The 21114-nt window shown below is 42.5% G+C and overlaps 1 protein-coding gene across 2 annotated transcripts in view; it reads right to left on the bottom strand.

Moving 5' to 3' along the window:
* Positions 1-20298, bottom strand: part of TLR3 (toll like receptor 3) — a 290358-nt gene extending 270060 nt beyond the window's left edge. The window contains exon 1 of one of the 2 annotated variants that reach the window (XM_073578744.1): positions 20247-20298. The gene's annotated coding sequence lies outside the window, so the exon portion shown is untranslated. The other variant, XM_073578759.1, reaches the window with a different exon arrangement.
* Positions 20299-21114: the final 816 nt, after the last annotated feature.

The raw sequence follows: 21114 nt of genomic DNA, 5'->3' as shown, positions 1-21114 counted from the left end.
TCGGGGCCTTTAGGCCTAAATTCAGCAAAGCAAATCAGTGAAAATATGGCATCCAGTATTGTAAAGAGTCCTACAGTGAAAACCAAAAGTCTGGACCCCACGCTGTACAGTAATAAAGTAAGAAATAACAGGATATGTTTTTATATAAACCATTGCAATCCTGGTAAGACATTTTCTAATAATATCAGACTACACCTTATATGTAAGAAATGACTACAGAAGAACATCATGATGTTTTTTCGAGTCGTCTGGAACAGAACAAGGAACATGTGTTACTTGTGCGATTTTAATTGCATCTAATTTAAGATAAACAGCAAATAAATAGCAGACATATTTATGTGGTGAAGAATGCCGGCATTGATGGCATACATGTACAGTAACGAGAATGTGTGCGTAAGCCCGGGCAAACTTCTCATACAAATTTGCTTCAGCCACGCAAATGGTCTTTCATTGTTAATCGTCCAGAAGTAACTAGACAACTTTTCCCATCCATGCTCACAATGGACGCTCCTGCCTGTGCTTATTCGTTTTGTTGTGAAGCACATTAAGAGCCAAAGTGAACTGTGAGCTTTGTGATGGCTGACCACCTCTATTATTCCTGCTCAGGCATTAGCATCCACCAGGAAAAACGGGTGGATTTATTTACTCTGCTCTACATGCTTTGATAATCATTTAGGGATGGCATTTATCTGCTTCAAAGGAAATTAAAAATTATAATTAAATGTAGAAAACTCTGGTCTGTATAGGAAGAGGAACTCTCTGTAACTTCTGTGGCTGACTTAGCTATGAAACATTTTCTAAAATATCTAAAAAAAAAACTGCAATGAGGATGCAAAGACTATTAATATCTTACATAATCTGAGTCCTTCCTTGACACTACTTTGTGAGCAATGTGAACAAGCTCCTATTTTGCATGCATACCAACTTATAAGCCAGTTCATTTTTTTTGCCTTCATGGGGCTCATACTGTATACAGGGGGCTAAATGAGGGCTCCTATAGTGTATAGAGAGTTTATGTGGGGTTTATACTGTATATTGAGGGTCTACGCGAGAGCACATACTGCATGTAGGAAGCTGTATGTGGGCTCTTATGGCACATAGTGGTGCTGCCTGTGGGCTCATACAGATTACTGAGAAAACAGTGCTTTTGAATTGATATAGAAATGAGGCTGAAGAGCTATTTGTAGATCTGAAGCCTCTGTCACTCCAGCTCTGTTCCCCCTGCCCTGTATTGCCTCCTACTGCTTGATTGATGACTCCTTTGCTTGAAATCACACCGTGTAAAAGCTGTCAGTCAAGCAGGAGGAGGTGGCACTGGTAAGGGGAAAGAGCTGTAGAGAGACGCTTGAGAACAGCAACAGCCTCATTTTCATATCCATTTAAAAGAGGAGTTCTTAGTGACAGAGCAACGAACTGGTTGGGTAAAGGTATCGCTGGATTTATGTTTGAAAGAGCTATATGTGCATGTGTCCAGGACATATGACCTGAGATTACTACATATACAAAAACAGTTAGGCCGGGGTCACACTGGCGAGGAATACGGCAGAGTGAGAGGCGCAAAAAGCACGCATTAGACACGGACCAATGATTCTCTATGGGGTCCCTCGCACCAGCCGTATATTTCTCATCCATATTCTACGCTCCGTGCCACTCGCAGCATGCTGCGATTGTCAGCGTACTACACCCGTAGTACGCCAATGCAAGTCTATGGGTGCGCAAAAAATACGGATTACACACTGAACACACGTGTGACTTGCGAGAAATACGCACCCGGTGTCTTTTAGCAAAGCCGGCAATTCAGTGCGCTATACAGTAATCTCACACTGACAGGTTTAATAAAGAAACGAAAGAATAGATATAGACACATAGAATACATATATATATATGCATTCTATGTGTCTATATCTATTCTTTCATTTCTTTATTAAAACTGTCATAGGGCTCCATTATATGTCCATTTTGCAAGCCTGCGAGAAAATCTCACCATACGGATGCCATACGGATTACATACGGATGCTGACATGCGCAAAATACGCGACCACACCTTGATTACGGATGACATACGGAGCACTGTTTAGGGGTCTGTAATCCGTATTACGCATGTAAAATACTGACCGTATTTTGCGCAGGTTAGTGTGACTCCAGCCTTAGATTTATTCCAAGCAACTGCAGAGAGAACTATAAAAGGATACTATAGTTTCCAAAATTATTTCTTCCTCTGTACTGGTGATAATTTTTTTTTTAAATTTGTTTGTACTGGTGATAATTTGTCATGTAGTAATCATGTATTTCCATATCAGCTAATAAAGTACATCCAGTAGTGTAGACCTGAGTGTTACTAAATATAATGACATTTTATATTAACCCCTAAACCTGTTTTCACCTATGTCATTTTATGTGGTAATAAATCTGGAAAGCTTAAGGGAACCCAGTGATTCTGAGACAGCTTTTTTTTCGCGACACATTGTACTTCATGTTAGTGGTAAATTTAAGCCAAATTTTTTTGCATTTATTTGTGAAAATATCAGACTTCTAGCGAGAATCTTGAAAACTTCACAATTTTGAACATTTTAATTTTTATGCCCTTAAACCTTAAATCATACAAAATACCGTATATACTCACATATAAGCCGAGATTTTCAGCCCATTTTTTTGGGCTGAAATTCCCCCTCTCGGCTTATACGCGATTCATATACCAGGGGGTCGGCGGGGGAGGAGGGGCAGGGGTGTCAGGTCATACTTACCCCCTCCTGGCGTGGTCTCTGCAGCCCCCTGCTTCTCCCGGTCTCAGGCTCCTTCCTTCAGCGGTCACATGGTACCGCTCATTAAAGTAATGAATATGCACATATTTATGACTTTAATGAGCGGTACCATGTGACCGCTGAAGGAAGGAGCCCGAGACCGGGAGAAGCAGGGGGGCTGCAGAGATCGCGCCAGGAGGGGGTAAGTATAAGCTATATTCACCTGTCCTTGGTCCATGGCTGCGCGCTGCTGTGTCCTCTCCTCCTCCGCATCCTCTGTCTGTGATGTTCAGGTCAGAGGGCGCGGTGACGTAGTTAGTGCGTGCCGCGCTCTCTGCCTGAACGTCACTGACAGGACGCAGAGGAGAACGTCACTGACAGGATGCGGATGAGAGGAGCATAATCTATGGAGCAGCATATGGGGAGTAATCAATGGAGCAGCATATGGGGGCATAATTATGGAGCAGCATATGGGGTGTAATCTATGGAGCTGCATATGGGGGCATAATCTATGGAGCAGCATATGGGGGCATAATCTATGGATCAGCATATGGGAGCATAATCTGTGGAGCAGCATATGGGGAGTAATCAATGGAGCAGCATATGGGGGCATAATCTATGGAGCAGCATATGGGGAGTAATCAATGGAGCAGCATATGGGGGCATAATCTATGGAGCAGCATATGGGGGCATAATTATGGAGCATTTTATGGGGGCATAATCTATGGAGCATCTTATGGGGCAGCATATGGGCCATAATCTATGGAGCAATTTATGGGGGCATAATCTATGGAATATCTTATGGGGCCATAACCTTTATGGAGCAGCATATGGGGGCATAACTATGGATCAGCATATGGGGGCATAATTATGGAGCAGCATATGGGGCGTAATCTATTGAGCAGCATATGGGGGCATAATCTATGGAACAGCATATGGGAGCATAATCTATGGAGCAAAATATGGGGTGTAATCTATGGAGCAGCATATGGGGGCATAAACTATGGAGCAGCATATGGGGGCATAATCTATGGAGCAGCATATGGGGGACATAATTATGGAGCAGCATATGGGGGTATAATCTATGGAGCAGCATATGGGAGCATAATCTATGGAGCAGCATATGGGGAGTAATCAATGGAGCAGCATATGGAGGCATAATTATGGAGCAGCATATGGGGCGTAATCTATTGAGCTGCATATGGGGGCATAATCTATGGAGCAGCATATGGGGGCATAATCTATGGAGCAGCATATAGGGTGTAATCTATGGAGCAGCATATGGGGGCATAAACTATGGAGCATTTTATGGGGGCATAATCTATGGAGCAGCATATAGGGTGTAATCTATGGAGCAGCATATGGGGGCATAAACTATGGAGCATCTTATGGGGCAGCATATGGGCCATAATCTATGGAGCATTTTATGGGGGCATAATCTATGGAATATCTTATGGGGCCATAACCTTTATGGGGCAGCATATGGGGCATTATTAACCTTTGTGCAGCATTATATGGGGTGTATTTTGCATGGAGTATCTTATGGGGCCATCTTGGACTGTATGGAGCATTACAAGGGGCTCCTGATTCAATACGGGTATTCAAAAACATTTAACCTACTGATGCTTCAATTAATTTAACTTTTATTGGTATCTATTTTTATTTTTGAAATTTACCAGAAGCTGCTGCATTTTCCACCCTAGGCTTATACGCGAGTCAATAAGTTTTCCCAGTTTTTTGTGGCAAATTTAGGGGGGTCGGCTTATACAAGAGTCAGCTTGGTCAGCTTATACACAAGTATATACCGTAGTTAATAAACATGTACCACATCATCATTTTTAACAAATTTTTGTTCAGAAGTTAGAAGAGTTAAAAGTCTATTTTCCAACAAGATTTACAAAACCAGTTTTTGCAGCGACGACATGATATTTGAAGTGACTTTGAGGAGCTATATGACAAAAAATACCCAAAAGTGACACCATTTTAAAAACTGCAACCCTCAAAGTGCTGAAAACACATTCAACAAGTTTATTAATCCTTCACATGCTTTACAGGAATTAAGCAATGTGGAAGGAAAAAAGAAAAAAAAAATTTTACTTCAAAAATGTTGATTTAGCTCAATTGTTTTCACAAGGGTGAGAAGAGAGAACAGACCATACAATTTGTTGTGCAACTTCTCCTGAATAAGCTAATACCCTATATGTGGTGTAAAACTACTGTTTGGGTGCATGGCAGGGCTCGGAAAGGAAGGAGCACCATTTGACTTTTGAAGCGCAAAATTGTCTGCAATAGATAGTGGACGCCATTTCACATATTCAGAGCCCTTTTTGTATCTAAACAACTGAAAACACTCACAAGTGACCCCATGTTGGAAACTAGACCTCTCAGGGAACTCATCTAAATGTATGGTGAGCACCTTGAACCCACAAACGCTTCCTATAATTTTATAACGTTGAACCATGAAAATTAAAAAATATTCTTTTAGTGCAAAAATGCTTTTTCCACAAATTTAAAATGTTCACAGGGGTAATCGGAGAAAATGGACAGAACAATTTGTTGCACAATTTTTCCTGAGCACACCGATACCCTATATGTAATGGAGAACTATTGTTTGGGACATGACAGAACTCAAAAGAGAAGGCGCGCCATTTGACTTTAAAGAGGTTGTCCACTACTTTTAAATTGATGGCCTATCCTTAAGATAGGTCATCAATGTCTGATCGGTCAGGGTCTGACACCTGGCATCCTCGCAGATCAGCTGTTATCAGTGTCATCAGTGTCAGGCGCCTGCTGGAAATACTTACTTGCGGAGCTGGCTGTCTACTTGTAGTGGCTGCTACTATACATCCGCCTCTTATTGCTTTAAATATGAGGTGAATGCATAGCACCTCTCTGCTATCCTTACCGGAAGTACACTGGCGTTCCCACCATCACAACATATTGACTGTCTTCACTGGCACTATTTCTCTTTACCATTGACTAACTCCTCATCCTCTTTGTACAGGTGATTGACCATTTGCAAGGGTACCTATGGGCACTATGTTACCATACCATTGACTCATTATTTCATTTTTTAGATACAGCCTACCTTGATAAAGGCAGTGTTGCCGAAACATTGGATGATGTCTATATACATTACTTTGTTGACTGTTCATTAAATTCATGTTAATTGGAACCCTTATTTTCTTGTGACTCATTGAGTGCTGAAGGTTATCATTCTATATAGTCCCCCACAACAGCCACAACAAGTAGACTGCTAACTCCGCAAGTAAGTACTTCCGGCTGGCAACCGCCTCCGCCGTCGCCGATGACAGCTGATTGGCGGGAGTGCCGGGTGTTGGACTCCAGACTATCTGATATTGATCTAAATATCTATAAGCAGAGAGATGGTGAGGGAACACTTAGTTAATATAAATGAAGTTAAATCTTCTGGTCCAGATGAATTATATTCTAAAGTAATGAAAGAGATAATAGATGAAATTTCACAACCACTAGCCTAAATATTTGAAAATTCATGGAAAACAGGAGAAATCCCAGGGCAAATGTTGTCCCTATCTTCAAAAAACAAAGAAAGTGGAAACAGGAAATTACCGGTAAATTAGTAAACAGCATGTATATATGTACTTGGATAAGAATACTGTAATTAACGAAAGCCAGCATGGATTTGTAGTAAAAAAGTCATGCCAGTCTAATCTAATTTCCTTCTATGATGGAATCACTGACTGGGTGGATCAGGAAAATGCAGAAGATATAGTATATCTCGACTTCAGCAAAGCATTTGATAAAGTATCTCATACTATCCTTATTGAAAAAATTGACCAAATGTGGGATTGACAAGGTTTCGGTTAGGTGGATTCATAACTAGCTCAGTGATTGTACTCCAAGAGTGGTAGTTCATCCAATTTTAAGAATGTTTCAAGTGGGGTTCCATAAGGTTCTGTCTTGGAAGCAGTGTTCTTCAACATTTTTAAAAAATGAATTAGATAAGGGAACTGAAGATAAACTAATCAAATTTGCAGACGATCCAAAGCTAGGAGGGATAGCTAACATCAGAGAACACAGAGAAAGGATTCAGAAGGACCTAGATAAGCTTGAACAATGAGCAGCCACTAATAGAATGGTATGTAACAGGGACAAATGCAAGATCCTACATCTGGGCAAGAAAAATAAAAATAATATCCACAGAATCGGAGGAACAGAACTAAGCAACAGCACGTGTGAAAAACACTTGAGTATACTAACAGATCACAGACTGCACATGAGTCAACAATATGATGCAGCAGCCAAAAAGGGAAACACAGTTCTGTGATGTATTAAGAGAAGCATAATATCTACATAATATCTAGATCACGTGAAGTAATTACAGTGGGGAAAAAAAGTATTTAGTCAGTCAGCAATAGTGCAAGTTCCACCACTTAAAAAGATGAGAGGCGTCTGTAATTTACATCATAGGTAGACCTCAACTATGGGAGACAAACTGAGAAAAAAAAATCCAGAAAATCACATTGTCTGTTTTTTTTTCATTTTATTTGCATATTATGGTGGAAAATAAGTATTTGGTCAGAAACAAAATTTCATCTCAATACTTTGTGATATATCCTTTGTTGGCAATGACAGAGGTCAAACGTTTTCTGTAAGTCTTCACAAGGTTGCCACACACTGTTGTTGGTATGTTGGCCCATTCCTCCATGCAGATCTCCTCTAGAGCAGTGATGTTTTTGGCTTTTCGCTTGGCAACACGGACTTTCAACTCCCTCCAAAGGTTTTCTATAGGGTTGAGATCTGGAGACTGGCTAGGCCACTCCAGGATCTTGAAATGCTTCTTACGAAGCCACTCCTTCGTTGCCCTGGCGGTGTGCTTTGGATCATTGTCATGTTGAAAGACCCAGCCACGTTTCATCTTCAATGCCCTTGCTGATGGGAGGTTTGCACTCAAAATCTCACGATACATGGCCCCATTCATTCTTTCATGTACCCGGATCAGTCGTCCTGGCCCCTTTGCAGAGAAACAGCCCCAAAGCATGATGTTTCCACCACCATGCTTTACAGTAGGTATGGTGTTTGATGGATGCAACTCAGTATTCTTTTTCCTTCAAACACGACAAGTTGTGTTTCTGCCAAACAGTTCCAGTTTGGTTTCATCAGACCATAGGACATTCTCCCAAAACTCCTCTGGATCATCCAAATGTTCTCTAGCAAACTTCAGACGGGCCCGGACATGTACAGGCTTACGCAGTGGGACACGTCTGGCACTGCAGGATCTGAGTCCATGGTGGCGTAGTGTGTTACTTATGGTAGGCCTTGTTACATTGGTCCCAGCTCTCTGCAGTTCATTCACTAGGTCCCCCCGCGTGGTTCTGGGATTTTTGCTCACCGTTCTTGTGATCATTCTGACCCCATGGGGTGGGATTTTGCGTGGAGCACCAGATCGAGGGAGATTATCAGTGGTCTTGTATGTCTTCCATTTTCTAATTATTGCTCCCACAGTTGATTTCTTCACTCCAAGCTGGTTGGCTATTGCAGATTCAGTCTTCCCAGCCTGGTGCAGGGCTACAATTTTGTTTCTGGTGTCCTTTGACAGCTCTTTGGTCTTCACCATAGTGGAGTTTGGAGTCAGACTGTTTGAGGGTGTGCACAGGTGTCTTTTTATACTGATAACAAGTTTAAACAGGTGCCATTACTACAGGTAATGAGTGGAGGAAAGAGGAGACTCTTAAAGAAGAAGTTACAGGTCTGTGAGAGCGAGAAATCTTGATTGCTTGTTTCTGACCAAATACTTATTTTCCACCATAATATGCAAATAAAATGAAAAAAAAACAGACAATGTGATTTTCTGGATTTTTTTTTCTCAGTTTGTCTCCCATAGTTGAGGTCTACCTATGATGTAAATTACAGACGCCTCTCATCTTTTTAAGTGGTGGAACTTGCACTATTGCTGACTGACTAAATACTTTTTTTCCCCACTGTATGTTGTACAATCACAGAAGAGCCAAATGTTTGAATTATCGTATTTTTCGGACCATAAGACACACTTTTTCCTCCAAATTTTGAAGGAAAGTGTGGAGTGTGTCTTATGGTCCGAGTGTAACATGTGGGGTGGGGGCAACAGTGGAGTGGGATTGCACTCGCAGGAGGCAGGAAAATGTCGCCGCTGCAGGAATCTGGCGATGGAGAAACCACGTGGTCCCGATTCTTAAACTGAAAGAATATTCATTAGCTGCTTCCTCGCCCACCTTTCAGAGCCGAGCAGTGGTCAGGGAGCAGCAAATGAATATTCCTCCACTTAAACAGTGGACCCATGTGGTTTCCCCAGCGCCAGATTCCTGCAGCAGCTGGGGAGATCGTGTGTCCAGTGGAGAAGGAGGCAGCAGGAGCAGGGTGCCACAGGAGAGATCACTGCAGTCACATACTTGACAGCACAGCGCGGGCAGTGCTAATGCTGAGTGCTCCCATCATTATAGGATCTGTAGTGAGGTAATGAAGGGCTGGAGCATCACATGACAGCACAGAGCCCTCCCTCTTCATTATGTCACCACAGGTCCTGCAGACACCGCACTAGAAACAATGCAGCTTCCTCTTACAGGACCTGTGGTGTAGTAATAAGAGGGATGGCTCTTTGCGGTCATGTGATGCTCCAGCCCTTCATTACCTCACCACAGGTCCTGTAAGCTGTAGAGAGAGATACTTTCAGTTTTTTAGTGTGACTGGCTGGCTGCAGGACCTGCACTGATGTGAGCACAGTCTGTATAAGTAAGAATTAATTAAAAGTTTAGTAATTACAACACTTAAGAAAGCTCTCTGCCACTCCTGTGGTGAACTGTAACTCAAAGCATGCCATAGTATCTCCAGGACATGCTGAGAGTTATAGTTTTCCCTTGGGATCTTAAAGCAGCACTCCAGTGTTATTTTTCAGTGCTGGAGTGGTGCTTTAAATATAAGCCCTGTGCCTCCATTCTTATACTCACTCTCCAGAGTCTTCATATAGTACTTTACACACACTACACTGGTCCCACAGCACCTTCTACCCGTAGCTTCCGACAAAATAACACCACATATAATAGTATGTTATTTATGTTAAAAAATAAAAATAAATATTTTACCACATTTTTTGCTTCAAATATTTTTTTCCCATATTTTTCACCTCTAAACCTGGGTGCGTCTTATAGTCTGAAAAATACGGTAATTCCATTGTTTTTATGGCTTTTTTTACTTGTAAAACATGCCAATAGTTCCATAGTTGGGTTTTTAGCAAACCTTTTGGTGCTTTTTTCATGCATACAGTTTTTTCACGTTTGTTTTCTCTTACAGATGCCTATGTTAAAAAGCTTGAAGAAAATCCACACCAACAGACCAGGAGTCTTAAGAAATGCCACTAAACACTGTTTAAGTGTGTTTAATATTTCCTTATTGATACAGCTAACTACAGAATCAGAGAAACACTGCAGAAAAGTGGTGCTCTCTGTGTTTGCTGAGGACAGCAGACATGCCAGACTAACATTCCGCCAACATTGCTTAGACATGAAGGCTAACAGTACTTATATTTGGATGCTGTACTTTAGAAAACATCTATGATCTCACCAGCTACCTATAATGGATGTCTCATGTGACAGCTCAAGCTGTAACTATGTATTTAGACTCTTATAAACCTATATTTGTTCATTAGTAGGGATGAGCAGACCCACAGATGTTCGGGTTCAGCAGGATCAGATGGACTTATTTTTTTAAGTCCGGTTCGGGACCCGAGCTTGACCCCGAACCCCAAACCCCATATAAGTTAATAGGGACCTGAACTTCAGTGCTGTAAAATGGTCGGCGTAAGGGCTTAGAGGCTGCAAAAGGAAACAAAATGTGGGTAAGAGCAGGGCAATTGGTGTGAAAAAAACATGGCTGGGGAAATTACTTACAGGGGTTCTGTCACCATAGCAATCATGATAACATAGGAAATAAATGAATAACTTAAAAATGTTAACAGTGCCCCCACAGAGACTGAGGCTTGATACAGCCAGTTCTGTTAAAAATTTCACCCACAGAGCATAGGGCAGAGTACCCCCACAGTAGCTGATTCAAAATGTCACCCTCAGAGCTTGGGACATAGTACACTCACAGAAGTAGATTACATATTTTCCCCACAGAAAATGGGGTAGAGTATCCCCACAGAAACTAATTTAAATTTAACCCACAAAGCATGGGGATGAGTACCCCCACAGAAACTGGGGTATGTGAACTTTTGATCAGAGTCATTTGGAGGTTTTGGGCTATGATTATGATTTAAAAAGAGAAAACACAGTAATTTGACAATACATCGTTTCACGTAACCACTAACCTTGAGTGGAAAAAACGTTTTTGTGTTATCATTCATATTCTCTGAAAAAACTGTATGTTAGCCACACTTGTTGGCATTGTTGGGGGTGTTGATAGAGGTAAGGGAGAAGGCAATGATGGGGGTGGTGGAGAGGGCAATGATGGAAGTGTTGGGGGAGAACAATGGGGTGGTGGGGGAGAACAATGATTGAGGTGGTGGAAAGGGCAATGATGGAGGTGATGTTGAGGGCATTGATTGGGGTGATGGAGAGGGCAATGATGGGAGATGATGGGGGAGGGGAATGATGGGGATGGTGGAGAGGGCAATGATGGGAGTGGTGGAGGGGGCAATGATGGGAGTGGTGGAGAGGGCAATATGGGAGTGGTGGAGAGGGCAATGATGAGGGTGGTGGAGAGGGAAATGATTGAGGTGGTGGAGAAGGTAATGACGGAGGTGGTGGAGAAGGCAAAGATTGAGGTGGTGGAGAAGGCAAAGATTGAGGTGGTGGAGAAGACAATGAAGGGATGCGTGAAGAGGACAATGAGAGATGTGGGGGATTTGGATTGGAGGAAGGGGGACTTATAATGTACTTACAAACAGGGAGAGGAGGACGTTAGATATGGATGTAAAATGAATTGGGTGGTGGAGGAGGGTGATAAGCCCCTGATAGTGTCCTCCTCCATTTCACAATTGATTGTGATGCTATTGAGGACTTAAAATTTATTGGGGAGTGGGAGAGGAGGTGATAAGTTGCACAGGACCCTTTATAATGAATTGACAGGTGGGAGAAGAGGCGATTAGGGACTTGTAATGAATTGGGAGGTGGCGGAGGTTGCTCAGTACCTGATAGCATCTTCTCCCACTCCTAAATTCATTATGATGCTATCAAGGACTTATAATGTGTAATGGGGCACAGAACAACTAAGGCTACGTGCACACATTCAGGATTTGCAGAAAAAAAATATGCTGCATATTCTAATGTGTTGTCAGGAAGAAAAGTTGCTTAAAATACATTTATTTTTTTCCACATTTTCCCCATGCTTTACGTATTTTCCTCCATTAGTATGGTTGAAATACACTGCAAGAATTGACATTATGCAGATTTTAATCTGGTGCAAATCTGAAAGGAAAAAATAAGCAACGTGTGCATGAGACTACCGGGATCTCATTCACTTCTCTTCTGCTGTAAAACCTTGCATACATTCTGTGTGTATATAGCCTCAAAGTTAATTGGGCAGTCACAGACTGAATAATTTATAATATTGGGAGTCAAAGATTACAGCCAATGAGGGACACAGTGCTGCTTATCACTTTATACTTTTAATGGTGGGGTACATATCTGTATTCAAGGGAGAGAAACATGTATGTATACAATGTATGTGAGCTTGCTATTTTCAGGGCTACGATGATCATTATGACAAGACGAGTCGCGATTGGGAGATATCGATAAGAAGGTCTGACTAGATGGAGAAGAAACAACATAAAACTAATTGTAATTAACACACTGGCACTAGTCCACTAGTGCACCTGTAACCCCCTGCAGGCGTTTTTATGTAAAAGAGCCACCTTGTGCAGCACTAATGCTGCATTCTGTCAAGGTGGCTCTTTTATTTAGCATCCCTTCCACCGCCGAAATAATTGTTTTTAAAATTAGTCAGACATACCTGATTTTTTTCAGGGGGGCAGGGCTTTCCCCTTCTGACAGAGATGCCTCACATACGTCAGTCATGTCCTGCTTTTGAATTTGGCGCCGCCTCCTCAGCGTTCATTTCTTTTTCTGGTGCCTGCTGCACCGCTGCCCTGCTTAGCTCCGCCCCTCCTGGTCACATGGTGCTGATGTCATCACAGGTCCTGCTGCACCACTGAAAGAATATTGCAGCGCAGGTGCAGCATTCATTTCTTTTTCTTGCACCTGCGCTGTAATATTCTTTCAGTGGTGCAGCAGGACCTGTGATGACGTCAGCACCATGTGACCAGTAGGGGCGGAGCTCACCAGAGCAGTGGGTGCAAGCAGGACCTGTGATGACGTCAGCACAATGTGACCAGTAGGGGCGGAGCTCACCAGAGCAGTGGGTGCAAGCAGGACCTGTGATGACGTCAGCACCATGTGACCAGTAGGGGCGGAGCTAAGCAGGGCAGCGGTGCAGCAGGCACCAGAAAAAGAAATGAACGCTGAGGAGGCGGCGCCAAATTCAAAAGCAGGACATGACTGACAGATGTGAGGCGTCTCTGTCAGAGGGGGAAAGCCCTGCCCCCCTGACAAATATCAGGTATGTCTGACCAATTTTAGAAATGATTATTTCGGCGGTGGAAGGGACGCTAAATAAAAGAGCCACCTTGACAGAATGCAGCATTAGTGCTGCACAAGGTGGATCTTTTACTTAAAAACGCCTGCAGGGGGTGACAGGTTCCCTTTAAGCTGATAAATGAAGAAAATCACGGCGCTAGAAATCCAGCCTAGTTGCTTGCAATTATATTCACAGGCTAATTCAAACCTAATCCTATATTATTTATCCAGCAGCTTTTTTATGTAAACGGATTCCGAAACAGCGTGAAAGATCTCTGACATCGAGAAACATCTCTGACAACAAGATCCTTCTCACACCACTAAGTGAGTATCCGGTAACCGGATTCCTTTATATCTCAGCATAGCGCGGTGATTTTCTTTATTTATCAGCACAACATAAAACGACTTTAATCAGATGAGTTGTCAGCGGTAAGTGCCTGGATGTAAATATTAAGAATGAATGGGGCCATGTATCGTGAGATTTTGAATGCAAACCTCCTTCCATCAGCAAGGGCATTGGAGATGAAACGTGGATGGGTCTTTCAGCGTGATAATGATCCCAAGCACACCGCCAGGGCAACGAAGTAGTGGCTAGAGGAGATCTGCATGGAGGAATGGGCCAACATACCACCAACAGTGTGTGCCGACCTTGTGAAGCCTTACAGAAAACGTATGACTTCTGTCATTGCCAGCAAAGGATATATAACAAAATATTGAAATGAACTTTTGTTAATGACCAAATACTTATTTTCCACCATAATTTGCAAAATAAATCTTGCCAAATCAGACAAGGTGATTTTCTGTATTTATTTTCTCACTTTGATTCAAAGTTGTGGTCTACCTATGATGTCAATTACAGGCCTCTCTCATCATTTTAAGTGGGAGAACACAGTTGGTGACTGACTAAATACTTTTTTCCTCACTGTATATATATATATATATATATATATATATATATATATATATATATATATATATACACTGTATATATATCCGTAAGTTTGTCACCACAAAAGAAAGGTGGGGCAGGCAAATTTCTTGCACAGGGACTCCAGGCTGTCAGTGTCAAGACAAGACATAAAGGACAATATTCAGAGTTTCATATAGGATTGTATCTACAGTTGCAGCATATAGTACACCTGATCACTCACATTTCTCAGAGCAAGCTTATATTTACATGTCACGGTCCCATAGGATGAGTACTGTATCAGAGCAGCATTGATGTCATGGAATTTCCAAGTATATATAACACATTGTGGCTGAGCTGTTGTGCTTAGCATGTAGAATAATTATAAGGATACAACTATAATTAATGTTGAAATTTTATAAATAATCTCTTACAATATAGTCATATAATCTGCAAGAAGCTTGCATGTTAGGGCAAGTTAGGATAGGATATGGGTTGAACTAGATGGACTTAAAGTCTTCATTCAACCTTAATAATAACTAAGTATGTTTTCCCAGTGTTTGCGTGGGTTTCCTCCGGATTCTCCGGTTTCTTCTCACACTCCAAAGACATACTGATAAGGAATTTAGATTGTGAGCCCCATTACAGACTGTATATTTTTTCATCCATCCTTGTGTTCTTTTCTACTTATTTTGAGTTGGTCCTCTAGTAGGATAATGATAAGCTGCAAAACTGCTTGTTGGCATTGTATAGTACATTATTGCTCCAAAATGTATTAATGGGAGTTCTTCTTAAGAGATTTTAAGTCAGATTTTTTACACCCCTGGTCAAAATTACTGTTATCGTGAACACTTAAATCTCTGAAAAAAAGCTATAAAGATGACACATTTCCTTTCTATTTTCAGCTATATCTACAGTGGGTGCGGAAATTATTCAGACCTCTTTAAATTTTTTACTCTGTTTCATTGCAACGATTTAGTACATTCAAAAAAGTTGTTTTTTTTCTCATTAATGTACACTCTGCACACCATCTTGACTGAAAAAAACAGAAATGTAGAAAGTTTTGCAAATTTATTAAAAAAGAAAAACTGAACTATCACATGGTCATAAGTATTCAGACCCTTTGCTCAGACACTCATATTTAAGTCATATGCTGTCCATTTCCTTGTGATCCTCCTTGAGATGGTTCTACTCCTTCATTGGAGTCTGCTGTGTTTAAATAAACTGATAGGACTTGATTTGTAAAGGCACACACCTGTCTATATAAGAGCTCACAGCTCACAGTGCATGTCAGACCAAATGAGAATCATGAGGCCAAAGGAACCGGCCAAGGAGCTCAGAAACAGAATTGTGACAAGGCACAGATATGACCAAGGTAACAAAAGAATTTCTGCAGTACTCAAGGTTCCTAAGAGCACAGTGGCTTCCATAATCCTTAAATGGAACCTAGACCTGGCCGTCCAGCCAAACTGAGCAACCATGGGAGAAAAGCCTTGGTGGGAGAGGTAATAATAATAATAATAATAATAATAATCTTTATTTATATAGCGCCAACATATTCCGCAGCGCTTTACAGTTGAACAGTTTCAAACACAACAGTCATAAGTAACAACGTTAACAATACAATAATTAAAGCGAAATAAGACGACCCTGCTTGTGGAGCTTACAATCTACAATGAGGTGGGGGAGATACAAAGCATAGGTTTGTATTTACAATGATGTATTTACAATGACGGTCCAGCCATCTTCAGGGGGTGGGGGTTAGATGGAGATAGTGAATGGGCTACACACACACACAAACATAACATGACTTTGATTACTGAATGTGATAGGCCGCTCTGAACAAATGTGGATGATCCTAATATCTTGGGGTAGAGCATTCCAGAGGATTGGCGCAGCACGGGAGAAGTCTTGGAGTCGGGAGTGGGAGGTACGGATTAGGGCAGAGGTTAGTCGAAAGTCATTTGCAGAGCGCAGCGGTCGGTTAGGCCGATAGACAGAAATGAGGGAGGAGATGTAAGGGGGTGCCGCACTGTGGTGAGCTTTGTGGGTGAGAACAAGTACTTTGAATTGTACCCTGTAATGAATTGGCAGCCAGTGTAACGACTGGCGAAGAGCGGACGCGTCTGAGTAACGATTAGCCAGATGGACAACCCTGGCTGCTGCATTAAGGATAGACTGGAGAGGGGAGAGTCGAGTGAGAGGGAGGCCAATTAATAGAGCATTACAGTAGTCCAGGCGGGAGTGGATCAGGGCGACAGTGAGAGTTTTTGTTGTTTCCATGGTGAGAAAAGGGCGGATTCTAGAGATGTTCTTTAGGTGTAAGCGGCATGAGCGGGCAAGAGATTGTATATGGGAGGTGAAGGAGAGATCGGAGTCGAACATAACACCCAGACAGCGTGCCTGCTGTCGGGGTGTTATTATGGTGCCACCCACAGAGAGGGAAATGTCAGATTTAGGGAGGTTAGTAGATGGTGGGAGCAGAAGAAGTTCAGTTTTGGAGAGGTTGAGTTTCAGATAGAGAGCAGACATGATGTTGGAGACTGCAGACAGACAGTCAGTGGCGTTCTGTAGTACAGCGGAGGTAAGGTCAGGGGATGATGTGTACAGTTGTGTGTCATCAGCATAAAGATGGTACTGAAAGCCAAATCTGCTGATGGTCTGTCCAATTGGGGCCGTATAGAGAGAGAAGAGAAGGGGGCCAAGGACTGAGCCCTGAGGTACCCCAACAGTGAGAGGAAGAGGAGATGAAGTGGAGCCAGAAAACAGAACACTGGAGGAGCGGTCGGAAAGATAGGAGGAGAACCAGAAAAGAGCAGTGTCCTTAATGCCTAGTGACTGGAGCCTAGAGAGTAGGAGAGGATGGTCAACAGTGTCGAAAGCTGCAGAAAGGTCGAGAAGAATGAGCAGAGAGTGGTCACCATTACGTTTTGCTGTCAGAAGGTCATTGGTCACTTTGATGAGTGTAGTTTCTGTCGAATGTAGGGGGCGGAAACCGGACTGTGAAGGGTCTAGGAGGGAGTGAGTGGAGAGGTAACGGGTAAGGCGTGAGTATATCAGGCGCTCCAAGAGTTTAGAGATGAAGGGGAGATTGGAGACTGGTCTGTAGTTGTTTGTGCAGGATGGGTCGAGGGTGGGTTTCTTTAGTAATGGAGTAATGATAGAGTGTTTGAAGGAGGAGGGGAAAATGCCAGAGGAGAGGGAGAGATTAAAGATTGTAGTTAGGTGAGTTGTGACGACTGGGGAGAGAGACTGGAGGAGATGTGAGGGAATGGGGTCGGTTGTGCATGTAGTCGGACGAGAAGAGGAGAGGAGCCTGGAGACTTCTTCTTCTGTGATGGGATCGAATGTGGAGAGTGAGCCAGGGGGAATGCAGGGAGGGATGGGAGTCACTGAATTTGGTGATTGGGAGCGGATTTCCTGACGGATATTGTCTATTTTCTCTATAAAGTGGGAGGCAAGGTCATCAGCGCAAATGTCTGTGATAGGGGCTTGTGCTTTTGGCCTGAGGAGGGAGTGAAAGGTGTCAAAAAGTTTCTTGGGGTTGTTGGATAGTGAGGAGATCAGGGTGGTGAAGTAGGTCTGTTTGGCGAGGTGAAGGGCAGAGTTATATGTCCTTAACATAAATTTGAAATGTATGAAGTCTTCTGGTGTGCGTGTTTTCCTCCATAAGCGTTCAGCACACCTAGAGCATCGCTGGAGAAATCGGGTTTGCGATGTGAGCCAGGGCTGTTTCACTCTGTGTTTGGAGGTTCTGAGGGTGAGGGGAGCTACTTGGTCAAGGGTGCTTCTAAGAGTGTCATTGAAGTGATGTACAGCCAGATCAGGACAGGACAAAGACGAGATTGGGGACAGTGATGAGTGTAGGGAGTCTGAAAGTGTATGAGGGTTAATGGCTTGATGCAAAAACAACAGTTCCACTTTGGAGCCAGGACTTTTTTCAATCATCCCGCACTCCATTTGAACGAAGGTACCGCTCCGTTTGAGTTGTGATTGATTTTAGTGCTGTTTTTTTAACTATTGTGGGATGCTATTATCCTTTTTGGAAGAAGGGGAGGGTGCATTTATTATATACACCTAAATTCATGTGTAGCTTTTTCCCGGATTCACCTAGCTAGCGCAAGTAGTTATTATATATTAATGGATTTTTATTACAGGACAAATTAGGTCGTTTTGTCCATATTTGCTGCTGCTGGTATTGGGATTAAACGACTTGCGCCTCTGTGTATACGTTTTTTATTGTTAAATATATATATATATACCTGAAACAGTTTGATCCAACTGCTACACAAAAAGTATTATCACCTCTATAAAGACAAGAATACAACACAAAAAAATGGGAATTTTGCATCGCTTGGCCTTTCCTAATGATGACAGTGAACAAGACAAAACCCTAAGGCTATGTGCACACGTAGTTTTAGGTGCTGCAGATTTTTCCTCGCGGATTTCAAAAAATCCGCAGGTAAATTCTCAGGTCAAAAGACCTGTGGTTTACCTGCAGATTAGCCTGCGGTTTAGCCCTGCGGTTTCACACCTCTGCAGGCGGATTAAGGCCATGTGCACACGTTGCGGATTCTACTGCGGATCCACAGCGTTTCAGTCTCTGCGGGTCCACAGCAGATTTAGCTGCGTTGTACATTACCATTGTTTTCAATGGTAAACTGAAACGCTGTGCACATGCTGCAGATTTTTCCGCGCGGATTTGCTGCAGGTTCAAATCCGCAGCATGTCAATTCTTTGTGTGGAATCCGCTGTGGTTTCACACCTTCTCCATTGTAGAGGTGTGAAACCGCAGGGCTAAACCGCAGGCTAATCCACAGGTAAACCGCAGGTTTTTTGACCTGAGAATTTACCTGCGGATTTTTCCAAATTGTGCAGAAAAATCCGCAGTGCCTAAAACTACATGTGCACATAGCCTAAGGCCCTAAGGCCCATTTTACTTTTTTAATTTTTAAAATGTAAAAAAGTGATGAAAAATCCCAGATTTTTTGTGTTGTATTATTGTCTAAATATAGGTGAGTGATATCACTTTCTGTGTGGCAGTTGGATCAAACCATTTCAGGTTTAGATTTTTCTTAAAAGGAATACATCATTAGAAAATGACCTATGATTTAAAGCAATATTTTGTATTACATGTGATTTATAAGAAATTTTAGAAATGTTTTCATTTCATATCACTATCTTTGTTAAAAAAAAAAAAAACTTCCTAATCTTGCCATTTTCACAGTAGGCATTTTAGCTATTTTTGTACTTTCTTTAGTACTTTCAGGATGACTTTTCAGCAGGCTCCTTATAGGGAGCAAAAGAGCAGGATCTCCGACACTGCTCCAGTGATTGTTTACCGGCTGCAGATGGGAATGTTATATCTGTAGCCATTGCCTTACTTCAGTCGCTCTTCCGACATATGGCAGGCGCCACTGAGCTCAGTGATCGGCTGCAGCTCTTTTAACAGATCATCAATTGAATTTTAAAAAATGATGTATGTAAAGAGATTCTCAATAGCAGTATTTATTAGAGTCCTTCAAGCATTTTGTCTCTCTGATGGCAAAAAATATATTTGTGTTATATTCAGTGGTGTGATTAAAGAAAGCTGCAAGGGAATGTGTTGGGTGTCAGAAAGGATTTCAATAAACCACTTTGGCGAGGCCAAAAAAAACTGAACAAACACTTAGATGCAGTTCTGGTCATATTTATGGTCTGCATAATTAATTAATTCATGTATGGAGGGAAAGTACATAAGGGTTAGCTTTCCAAAGGTGGACATAGTTTTGTCACTAAGCCGTCAACAGGACATGTGGTTTTACACTAAGACCCAATGAACTAGAGAACAGGAGAAATCTTAAAAATTACATTAGTTTTTTTTTTCAAAGATTGATCTTTGCTGGATCACTTGATTTGCTGAAATACAGCTAAAGAACCATTAGGCAGAGGATTACTTACGAGTAGGGTTGAGCGAGCATACTCGCGGGTATTCGGTACTCGGTACATCGCAAGTGTTTCACTACTCACCTCGCACTATTCGGTTCTCCCGCTCAGCAGTTGCCAATCACAGTAATGCCGCAGCCGTCTTGGTTGTGGGCGGCATTACTATGATTGGCTGGCTGCCCAGCGTCCTATGAGTCATCATAGCCTGGCTCTATCTAAGCCCTGCCGCCGCCATTTTCTGCACATTGCATGCAGAACACAGCTAGTGTATGGAGAGTGTGAGCAGCTGCTAGGGAGAGTTGTGTTTTTTGGTGCAAATCTTCAAGAAATCCTCTGTGAAACCCAAAAGCTCTTTTCAGAGCTGAAAGTATAAGGTCACGAAATTAAAAGTGAGCATTTTCCCAGCTTTTTTTACGTCACATTTACCCCTGCAGGGCAGTTTTTTTGTGCTGTTGCGGTGCTATGTTCACAGAATCACAGCGAATAGTACGCACGCACGGTACTGCACAACTGACACGCAGCCAGGACCGCTGTCTTGTGTGGTGACTGGGGTGCGTATTCTTGCCTTAAACCTCAGGGCAATTTTTTAGTGGCAGCACCGCTGTCTTGTGTGGTTACTGGGGTGCAATTTTTTTCTGCTGCTGCGGTGCTGTTTGTAAACACAAAGCAGTACTAGGCTGTAGTGCTACCTTCCACAAAGCACTAACTGCTCCTTGTTCCCCAATATCGGCATCTGAACATCTGCAACTATGGCAGAAAAGTCCAAAATTCTGCAGCCCAGTACTGAGAATGGCAGAAACCCCCGGAGCCACAAGACCCATTAGGCCAGTACTGAGACTGGTAGAGACCCCCGAAGCCACAAGACCCATGCAGCCCAGTGCTAAAAATGACGGAGACCCCCGGAGCCACAAGACCCATGCAGCCCAGTGCTTAGAATAACGGAGACCCCCGG

Source organism: Dendrobates tinctorius, unplaced genomic scaffold (genome assembly GCF_039654945.1).
Source record: "Dendrobates tinctorius isolate UK_male_01 unplaced genomic scaffold, ASM3965494v1 ptg000008l, whole genome shotgun sequence".
NCBI classification, from domain to species: domain Eukaryota; kingdom Metazoa; phylum Chordata; class Amphibia; order Anura; family Dendrobatidae; genus Dendrobates; species Dendrobates tinctorius.
This window is presented reverse-complemented; position numbering and strand designations above follow the sequence as displayed.